Source organism: Medicago sativa, chromosome 5 (assembly GCF_051527215.1).
Source record: "Medicago sativa cultivar Bolivia chromosome 5, Bolivia_mono, whole genome shotgun sequence".
NCBI classification, from domain to species: Eukaryota; Viridiplantae; Streptophyta; class Magnoliopsida; order Fabales; family Fabaceae; genus Medicago; species Medicago sativa.
Window position 1 is genome coordinate 6,274,219 of NC_140753.1, and position 12,646 is coordinate 6,286,864.

Below are 12,646 nucleotides of genomic sequence, written 5' to 3' on the forward strand. Positions count from 1 at the left end.
TTGATCGGTCTAAAATATTGTTTTTGCACCTGATATAAGAGATACGAGAGAAGAACAAACATTGGAAAAAACAAATTGGTGATAAATATGCACTGATCTGAAGTAGAAATAAATAGTAGTTATGTTGAAGAAGAAAGAGAGCGGCGACCACACTTGTTCAGTTTGATAATACTATACAATTATATTAATGTAGAGTTTCTTATGTTATAACCATAATTTGAGCTTTAACTCTAAATCTATCGGATGTTGCCCACCTTTTATGTAGATTTAGGCGGCTTTCACTTTTTTTTTTATTAAAATTTAGTTAGCCGTCTAAATAAAACTTAATAAAAAGTAAAAGTTGGAGTTACATTATTGTCATATATATTTAGGTATCATTCTAGATTATATTACATTCATGAAGTTATAAACAATGATATAATATTTTTTTTAGGGAAATGTTATATATTATTATTGTTAGAGTGTAAATTGTGTAAATATCAATTATAACACGTGTTTATAATTTATTTATTTATTTACATATAATAAAAAAGTATTTTATAATAAAATATTAATAATGTTTTTTTATAATGGAAATATGATTTAACATTATCGTTTTTATTGTATGCATAATAATAGGTATTAGATTTAATGTACCCATTTCATTTAACTCTTTTTTGCGTAAAAAACACGCTATCACTAACCCATTTAATTTCTAAACTATATGTTAGTAGTCGTTACTGTATGTGCCACCATATGCTTACTTCATATGTTACACATGGGGGTAGCACTTTGGTGCATGTTAATAAATTTGTGGGGATCAAACCTACAAGATACAACCATGTATAAATTGCAGGTTTTATCTCTCTCCTCACTCAATCCATTTGTCTATTTAAGATACAATTTGTGCTCATTCATCATATGTTTATTAATTATTTCTGATATTGATGAATATGAGGTGTTGAAATTTTCATATAGAACTTGAAGATAAGATGATCGGAAGGTTGTTCTTAGTAGATGATGAGTTAGTTACGCAAGCAAATGCTTCTTTAAAACTTCACTTTTTACTTCTAACTAGATGATAATCATATTATAATGACCAAATGACAGTTCTTAGAAAGTATTTAGATTCATCTCCATGTTTTCTTCCGGAGACAAGTTTTTGTTTTTTGCACTAGAGGTAAGCTAGCCTTATCTTCCTTAGATTAAAAAAATGTGTATCACTAATGGCAAAATGATTGTTCATTTTTGTCTTTGTCAATATTGAAGTCATCGTTCTTCTTAAATTCTTGAATAATTTTCAATGAAGAAAACTTATCAAATAACAAGTGATAATTTGTTCACATAAATATGTGAACTATCATCACAATTAATTTGGAGATAGAATTTTAAGTCTCTTTTGTTCACACAATATTTATTTTTCTTATATCATGGCCTTCACTTGGCAATGATATAACTATTTGTCAATATTGAAGTCATAGTTCTTAAATTCTTTTCAAAGAAGGAAATTTATCAAATAGTAAGTGATAATTTTCTCACGTAAATATGTGAACTATCACCACAATTAATTTGGAGCTAGAATTTTAAGTCTCGTCGGTTCTAACAATACTAATTTTTTTTATTTGGGCTCAAAACAATAGTAGATGACCCGATAGAGAAACTTGATGGCAAGTGATCCACAAATCTTATGCTCTGACACATGTTTAAATTTAGGTTTAACTCGTCATCTTAAAACTGACTTGTGATGTGAGTATTGTTCTCATCAAATTATCACTTGATAATTTTGTTGTTAGATTGACCAAGAAGACATAGAGCGTTGAACCACGTTAAATTCGAGTGTTCTTTTGCTTCGCTGCCCAATCAAATTTAGATTTTACTTTTTATATAAAGATTGTTAACAAGTTCTTTTAGAAGTTACACCACTTGGTAAATATAAAAAGAGTAATGATAACTAACCACAAAACATTTAATTCAAATACAACACTGTAACACCCCGTTTTCCCAACGTAAAAATTTCATAACAATTATCAGAGTTTTTCATCACAAAACGGAATGTCACATTTCATAAAAATCATAAATGAATAAATAATAATTTATCCTTCAAAAATTCATCAACATAACATTTAAAAACTTCGCAGCGGATTTAGTTTAACAATAGAAATAGTCTTGGCACGCAGGCCTCATCATAAAAGTCTCATAAATCTTAGTTCAATAATAATTCTTAAACTTCAAAAGCAATACATAAAGGAACAGAAAATAGTATCAAAATCCCCATCCCGTTACATATCAGAGCATCATAGACGACACGGAGGAGATTACTCACAACAACAGCTAATCCTGGTTATCTGCACGTTACCAACGTAAGGGCAACATTCAAACAGAAGGGATGAGATTTCTTAAACAATAATATTAAGCTCATAAATTATAAATTACATTTAACAATATAAACATCTTATAATTTAACAATTACAATCAAATACATAGACATCATCATTTCATCTTAGCAATATATCATCATATAGCAGTCACAAAGTAATTCGTTAAAACATCACAACTTAACAACTTGGCTTGACAATGCATCTAGACTCGACTATGCAACTCTTAACGTCTTAAACCATCTTGAATCATCATAAAAATGCAATGCATGTGGTACCAATCTAGGGCATAAGCCCTCGTCGCTATTGAGCAAAAGATCCTAAGGCATGAGCCCTCGTCTCTGGTTGAGCAAAAGCTCCATCGTCGTGGTTGAGCAAAAGCTCCAGGGCATGAGCCCTCATCTATAAATGAGTATGCATGGACTCAACATCTTGCGTCTTAGAAACTTCATGAATATCTTACAACTCTTGACTTAGACCGACACTTACATCTTAAATGAGACTCAGAAGTATATGCAGCATATAAATAATTCATCTCATATCAGCAATAATACAACATCATCAAATGATAATCAACAACATCTTAAACATCGCATCAACATAAACATCATAAATAACACATCAGTTTCACATTATCAAATCAATCACAAATTACACTTAATCAAATAATTCATCAATTACTCTTCGTTAAATAACTCATCAATTACACAATGTCAAATATTTTATTATTTACACATCGTTAAATGACACATCAATACTCATCATTAAATAGCTAATATTTATACATCATTAAATAATTTATCATTTATACATCAGAAAATTATTTAATAATAATTAACAATAATAGCCCTTTATTGTTTTATCATTAAATGATTATAAATGTCAAAAGGTTCCCCAAGCAAGACATAACATTAAGCTTTGTAATCATATGAACTTACCATGTAATAAATATAAGGATAAAAGACATGGAGAATAATTTCCGAGGTAGCTATTTGGCCTAATTTTGTATATGAATTGATCTTCCTACCAAAAACATTGCCACACGCTAATAAATGATATAAGTGTTATACTTGTTAATTCCCATGAGGTCCTATAGTGGAATATACAAGAGTATAAGGGATTGAATGCCACTAAATCCAAGACTTAATAATAATAAAAATCGTAGTAACACGTTTTCCCTTCTAGGATTGATTTTCTAATTCTACATTACTTGATCACCTAAGATAACAGGACTTCTAATCTAACAGTGGTGCTCCACATATGATCAACATACTCTTAATCTCAAATTTTGATGTCCATTCAGATACAAAACCAAACAAGCTAATTATAAGACTATTATAATTCAAAGTAGGCATAGTTCTCAAATTTTGATGTCCATTCAGATACAAAACCAAACAAGCTAATTATAAGACTATTATAATTCAAAGTAGGCATAGTTTATCATTGCAAAGTCATGGATATGCTATTTCTCTCTCCTTTCAATTTACACAAATCTATCTAATCTATTTGTTTAAGGCTTGATTTTTCACCATCCTACAATCCAGCCTCTATTTCGCTTCAGTCAGTGCTATATTCCCGAACCTGTTCTTTTATCGGAACTTGCAGAATAGGTAAACCACAAAAGCTAAGCACATATCTCACATCGGAAAATCCTTATATTCACTTCATGCCTAATTAAATTTTTCCTACTAATCCCACTATCATACACTCGTAATAGTTAATACAATCATCACAAATCCAAATAGTTTTCAGTCAACAATAGCCATAAACAATAAACATACTAAGATCACGAATTTAACAAGGAATGATCAAAAGATGAGGAAAACAGAAAGAAAAACACAAATCCTTCACTACTCATATGTTCATGGAACCCTTATGTGGATATAGATTCTCCCCTTACATCAATTCAACGGTTTTTCATCACCTAATCATCAATTCTCACTCAAACCCTAATTCTCATAGTCTTACAAAACTCATCCTAAAACATGTTAGATGCAATCTAATGATCTACAGACTTAATATTAGTGAAAGATAGTCTCACCCTTACCTTAGATTAATTCCTGAATCAGCAGCAGCGTTCTTCTTTCCTAAGGTATTCTCCTCTTCTCCCGACTTTTCTCTTCTCTTCTCTTCTTTCTAACCTAAGCTTCTGTATTTATAATACTAATCACTCTTCCTAAATCTATTTAGGCCCAATAACTTATTCTTCTTTCTATTCTAACCTCCAATTCTACTTACACTAATAATTCTCATATTCTAATAAATAATATAATATTGCCACTTAATAAAATACTAACACCCCACATATTTAAATAAATCACATAAATAACTCTAACTTAATAAAAATAATTAAATAAAAAGGAGGGCGTTACAACTCTCCCCAACTTAAAAGAATTTCGTCCTCGAAATTCAAAGCACAAGAGAAAATAAATTTAGTTATTGCTTCTTCAAACAAAACATAAATCCATATCAAAGTTAGTCAGTTAAACATGATCACATAATAAAACATAACTACTAACTGGAAAACATGACGACAAGACACAACGACTCATCTACTTGGTCGGACAGACCGACCTGCTCTGATACCAATTGTAACACCCCGTTTTCCCAACGTAAAAATTTCATAACAATTATCAGAGTTTTTCATCACAAAACGGAATGTCACATTTAAATAATAATTTATCCTTCAAAAATTCATCAACATAACATTTAAAAACTTCGCAGCGGATTTAGTTTAACAATAGAAATAGTCTTGGCACGCATGCCTCATCATAAAAGTCTCATAAATCTTAGTTCAATAATAATTCTTAAACTTCAAAAGCAATATGTAAAGGAACAGAAAATAGTATCAAAATCCCCATCCCGTTACGTATCAGAGCATCCTAGACGACATGGAGGAGATTACTCACAACAACAGCTAGTCCTGGTTATCTGCACGTTACCAACGTAAGGGCAACATTCAAACAGAAGGGATGAGATTTCTCAAACAATAATATTAAGCTCATAAATTATAAATTACATTTAACAATATAAACATCTTATAATTTAACAATTACAATCAAATACATAGACATCATCATTTCATCTTAGCAATATATCATCATATAGCAGTCACAAAGTAATTCGTTAAAACATCACAACTTAACAACTTGACTTGACAATGCATCTAGACTCGACTATGCAACTCTTAACGTCTTAAACCATCTTGAATCATCATGAAAATGCAATGCATGTGGTACCAATCTAGGGCATAAGCCCTCGTCACTTATGAGCATAAATATACTCCTAGGGCATAAGCCCTCGTAGCTATTGAGCAAAAGCTCTTAGGGCATGAGCCCTCGTCTCTGGTTGAGCAAAAGCTCCATCGTCGTGGTTGAGCAAAAGCTCCAGGGCATGAGCCCTCATCTATAAATGAGTATGCATGGACTCAACATCTTGCGTCTTAGAAACTTCATGAATATCTTACAACTCTTGACTTAGACCGACACTTACATCTTAAATAAGACTCAGAAGTATATGCAACATATAAATAATTCATCTCATATCAGCAATAATACAACATCATCAAATGATAATCAACAACATCTTAAACATCGCATCAACATAAACATCATAAATAACACATCAGTTTCACATTATCAAATCAATCACAAATTACACTTAATCAAATAATTCATCAATTACTCTTCGTTAAATAACTCATCAATTACACAATGTCAAATATTTTATTATTTACACATCGTTAAATGACACATCAATACTCATCATTAAATAGCTAATATTTATACATCATTAAATAATTTATCATTTATACATCAGAAAATTATTTAATAATAATTAACAATAATAGCCCTTTATTGTTTTATCATTAAATGATTATAAAATGTCAAAAGGTTCCCCAAGCAAGACATAACATTAAGCTTTGTAATCATATGAACTTACCATGTAATAAATACAAGGATAAAAGAAATGGAGAAGAATTTCCGAGGTAGCTATTTGGCCTAATTTTGTATATGAATTGATCTTCCTGCCAAAAACATTGCCACACGCTAATAAATGATATAAGTGTTATACTTGTTAATTCCCATGAGGTCCTATAGTGGAATATACAAGAGTATAAGGGATTGAATGCCACTAAATCCAAGACTTAATAATAATAAAAATCGTAGTAACACGTTTTCCCTTCTAGGATTGATTTTCTAATTCTACATTACTTGATCACCTAAGATAACAGGACTTCTAATCTAACAGTGGTGCTCCACATATGATCAACATACTCTTAATCTCAAATTTTGATGTCCATTCAGATACAAAACCAAACAAGCTAATTATAAGACTATTATAATTCAAAGTAGGCATAGTTCTCAAATTTTGATGTCCATTCAGATACAAAACCAAACAAGCTAATTATAAGACTATTATAATTCAAAGTAGGCATAGTTTATCATTGCAAAGTCATGGATATGCTATTTCTCTCTCCTTTCAATTTACACAAATCTATCTAATCTATTTGTTTAAGGCTTGATTTTTCACCATCCTACAATCCAGCCTCTATTTCGCTTCAGTCAGTGCTATATTCCCGAACCTGTTCTTTTATCGGAACTTGCAGAATAGGTAAACCACAAAAGCTAAGCACATATCTCACATCGGAAAATCCTTATATTCACTTCATGCCTAATTAAATTTTTCCTACTAATCCCACTATCATACACTCGTAATAGTTAATACAATCATCACAAATCCAAATAGTTTTCAGTCAACAATAGCCATAAACAATAAACATACTAAGATCACGAATTTAACAAGGAATGATCAAAAGATGAGGAAAACAGAAAGAAAAACACAAATCCTTCACTACTCATATGTTCATGGAACCCTTATGTGGATATAGATTCTCCCCTTACATCAATTCAACGGTTTTTCATCACCTAATCATCAATTCTCACTCAAACCCTAATTCTCATAGTCTTACAAAACTCATCCTAAAACATGTTAGATGCAATCTAATGATCTACAGACTTAATATTAGTGAAAGATAGTCTCACCCTTACCTTAGATTAATTCCTGAATCAGCAGCAGCGTTCTTCTTTCCTAAGGTATTCTCCTCTTCTCCCGACTTTTCTCTTCTCTTCTCTTCTTTCTAACCTAAGCTTCTGTATTTATAATACTAATCACTCTTCCTAAATCTATTTAGGCCCAATAACTTATTCTTCTTTCTATTCTAACCTCCAATTCTACTTACACTAATAATTCTCATATTCTAATAAATAATATAATATTGCCACTTAATAAAATACTAACACCCCACATATTTAAATAAATCACATAAATAACTCTAACTTAATAAAAATAATTAAATAAAAAGGAGGGCGTTACAACTCTCCCCAACTTAAAAGAATTTCGTCCTCGAAATTCAAAGCACAAGAGAAAATAAATTTAGTTATTGCTTCTTCAAACAAAACATAAATCCATATCAAAGTTAGTCAGTTAAACATGATCACATAATAAAACATAACTACTAACTGGAAAACATGACGACAAGACACAACGACTCATCTACTTGGTCGGACAGACCGACCTGCTCTGATACCAATTGTAACACCCCGTTTTCCCAACGTAAAAATTTCATAACAATTATCAGAGTTTTTCATCACAAAACGGAATGTCACATTTAAATAATAATTTATCCTTCAAAAATTCATCAACATAACATTTAAAAACTTCGCAGCGGATTTAGTTTAACAATAGAAATAGTCTTGGCACGCATGCCTCATCATAAAAGTCTCATAAATCTTAGTTCAATAATAATTCTTAAACTTCAAAAGCAATATGTAAAGGAACAGAAAATAGTATCAAAATCCCCATCCCGTTACGTATCAGAGCATCCTAGACGACATGGAGGAGATTACTCACAACAACAGCTAGTCCTGGTTATCTGCACGTTACCAACGTAAGGGCAACATTCAAACAGAAGGGATGAGATTTCTCAAACAATAATATTAAGCTCATAAATTATAAATTACATTTAACAATATAAACATCTTATAATTTAACAATTACAATCAAATACATAGACATCATCATTTCATCTTAGCAATATATCATCATATAGCAGTCACAAAGTAATTCGTTAAAACATCACAACTTAACAACTTGACTTGACAATGCATCTAGACTCGACTATGCAACTCTTAACGTCTTAAACCATCTTGAATCATCATGAAAATGCAATGCATGTGGTACCAATCTAGGGCATAAGCCCTCGTCACTTATGAGCATAAATATACTCCTAGGGCATAAGCCCTCGTAGCTATTGAGCAAAAGCTCTTAGGGCATGAGCCCTCGTCTCTGGTTGAGCAAAAGCTCCATCGTCGTGGTTGAGCAAAAGCTCCAGGGCATGAGCCCTCATCTATAAATGAGTATGCATGGACTCAACATCTTGCGTCTTAGAAACTTCATGAATATCTTACAACTCTTGACTTAGACCGACACTTACATCTTAAATAAGACTCAGAAGTATATGCAACATATAAATAATTCATCTCATATCAGCAATAATACAACATCATCAAATGATAATCAACAACATCTTAAACATCGCATCAACATAAACATCATAAATAACACATCAGTTTCACATTATCAAATCAATCACAAATTACACTTAATCAAATAATTCATCAATTACTCTTCGTTAAATAACTCATCAATTACACAATGTCAAATATTTTATTATTTACACATCGTTAAATGACACGTCAATACTCATCATTAAATAGCTAATATTTATACATCATTAAATAATTTATCATTTATACATCAGAAAATTATTTAATAATAATTAACAATAATAGCCCTTTATTGTTTTATCATTAAATGATTATAAAATGTCAAAAGGTTCCCCAAGCAAGACATAACATTAAGCTTTGTAATCATATGAACTTACCATGTAATAAATACAAGGATAAAAGAAATGGAGAAGAATTTCCGAGGTAGCTATTTGGCCTAATTTTGTATATGAATTGATCTTCCTACCAAAAACATTGCCACACGCTAATAAATGATATAAGTGTTATACTTGTTAGTTCCCATGAGGTCCTATAGTGGAATATACAAGAGTATAAGGGATTGAATGCCACTAAATCCAAGACTTAATAATAATAAAAATCGTAGCAACACGTTTTCCCTTCTAGGATTGATTTTCTAATTCTACATTACTTGATCACCTAAGATAACAGGACTTCTAATCTAACAGTGGTGCTCCACATATGATCAACATACTCTTAATCTCAAATTTTGATGTCCATTCATATACAAAACCAAACAAGCTAATTATAAGACTATTATAATTCAAAGTAGGCATAGTTTATCATTGCAAAGTCATGGATATGCTATTTCTCTCTCCTTTCAATTTACACAAATCTATCTAATCTATTTGTTTAAGGCTTGATTTTTCACCATCCTACAATTCAGCCTCTATTTCGCTTCAGTCAGTGATATATTCCTGAAACTGTTCTTTTATCGGAACTTGCAGAATAGATAAACCACAAAAGCTAAGCACATATCTCACATCGGAAAATCCTTATATTCACTTCATGCCTAATTAAAATTTTCCTACTAATCCCACTATCATACACTCGTAACAGTTAATACAATCATCACAAATCCAAATTGTTTTCAGTCAACAATAGCCATAAACAATAAACATACTAAGATCACGAATTTAACAAGGAATGATCAAAAGATGAGGAAAACAGAAAGAAAAACATAAATCCTTCACTACTCATATGTTCATCGATTCAACGGTTTTTCATCAACTAATCATCAATTCTCACTCAAACCCTAATTCTCATAATCTTACAAAACTCATCCTAAAACACGTTAGATGCAATCTAATGATCTACAGACTTAATATTAGTGAAAGATAGTCTCACCCTTACCTTAGATTAATTCTTGAATCAGCAACAGCGTTCTTCTTTCCTAAGGTATTCTCCTCTTCTCTCGACTTTTCTCTTCTCTTCTCTTCTTTCTTGTTCTCCTCTTTTCCAAAAAGCGGTTTAATGTAAAACTCTTTCTAACCTAAGCTTCTGTATTTATAATACTAATCACTCTTCCTAAATCTATTTAGACCCAATAACTTATTCTTCTTTCTATTCTAACCTCCAATTCTACTTACACTAATAATTCTCATATTCTAATAAATAATATAATATTGCCACTTAATAAAATACTAACACCTCACATATTTAAATAAATCACATAAATAAACTCTAACTTAATAAAAATAATTAAATAAAAAGGAGGGCGTTACAAACACCATATTTGTATTTTTTTTACATCATTAATCTATTTTCGAAATTTGCTAGGTTCTCATAAATTTGTTCAATGTTTTACGAAGAATCTACTTAACTCGTATAGTATGATAGTTTGTATTTAACTGTTGATACGATCTTTTTTGAGTAAGGATCAAACTCCAATATATCTTAAAAAGAAATAGAGAAAAAAGATTAAAAAATTACTGATTAATTTCTTTTGTCTTTCATTGATCAGTGTTTCAAATTTATACAAATGGATTTGGCTTAAGGAAACGGATTGTAAGTAAATGCATAACAGAATGAGAATCACAAGAATGTAAGAGAGCAATAGTTTTCATGACTAAGCATATGGTTGATACCAGTTTTTCATTCCACCAGGTTTGGAGTGGATTGGATTCTTCCTCCTACAAAAGAAAGACAATGACATGTGAGAATCCAGAGCTCCATAAGACCCAAGAGATCATTATTAAGGTCAATTATTTTCTAACCATGCCCTTAGTGGTCCACTCAATCTCGATATATTTTTACATAAAGTTGTTGCGATTTGGTCCTCTATTCTATCAATTTGTTAATTTTAGTCTTTCTATTTTGTAATTTTGATTCAATTGTTTTTATAAAAACATAAATTTTTGTCCTTTTCAAAACAAGTCGCAACTTTATGTACCTTGTAATCGTTTGTTAAGTACTTACTTTTTAATTAATGAAAGTAAGTCTTAGTTAACGATTTAAGTTTTACCAATATGGCAACAACGAAGGTTTCTACTTATTTCACTCAAGTGCAACATACTTTGTTGATAGATGTTAAAACAGCAAGAATCAACAAAGCAGACAAACCAGATAAAGAAGCACATATGGCACATGATAATGGTAAATATAAGTTATAGCATATTAACGTAACAAAAAATATATCATAGAAATGTGCATCTGAGATTGGATTAACAGAAGGAGAGTATGAAAGTGTGGTAGTATAGTGAAGATTTTTTAAGGCTTCTTTTAGGCAAAGAAATAAAATGTGAACGCGTTAATGATCGGAAGTAGGGGTGACAAAATGGATGGATTGGATGGATATGGATTTGGATCCTAATGGATGGATCAAAAAAATCCATTAATCCATTAAAATCAACCAATTTTTTTTTGAAAAAAAAACCATCCAATCCATCCATTAGGTTTTATGTCCATCCAATCCATCCATTATTAAATTTAAATGGATGGATTATCCATCCGATCCATTTAATAAAATGTATTATTTATTTTTAAAATTTGTTTTACATAATTTTTTAGTTAATTAATTGGTTTTACATAATTATTTTGTTAATTAATTGGTGCAGAAAGTAATGGCATTCAGAATTCCTTTTTTAATTAAACCCAATGCTTATTTTTAACTAAGCCGATTCGGAAGTTTGAAAGTTTAAACAAGCAAATGACTTTAGGTGGAAAACATTATTAACTGGAAGAAAAATGCTATATACAGCAAATCCCAACTTCACGACGGCATCGCGACCTTTATTCCACTCATATACTTTTTTGTTGACTGCCACTTATTACTAAGACTTTCCGTGAATTCCGCCAAATACACTTTTTAATTGGTTAGTTTCTTTATCCCGATACTTTCGTTATAATTTTCTTCGCTGTGTTTTGCAATGCTCTTTCTGGAATTAAATGAGCAGTACTTATTGAACTTTTATTTAAAAGAAATAATGATTGATGATTTCACGTTTTTGTGTGTCAATTATGCCATTTTGATTTCCTATATACTAATCATAATTCTATTCTTTTTCACTAAAATTCATATTGGAAAAAACATTTCACTAAAATTCATATTGGAAAAAACACAAATTCAACATCGAAAATAGATAATGTCAAAAAATATTAATAGAGTTACATCTTTCACTTAAATATATATTAAAATATATCTATTCTAGACACTCGGCAAATCATCTACGTACACCAAGCTCAATAATGTTGGTGGAGAAAGAG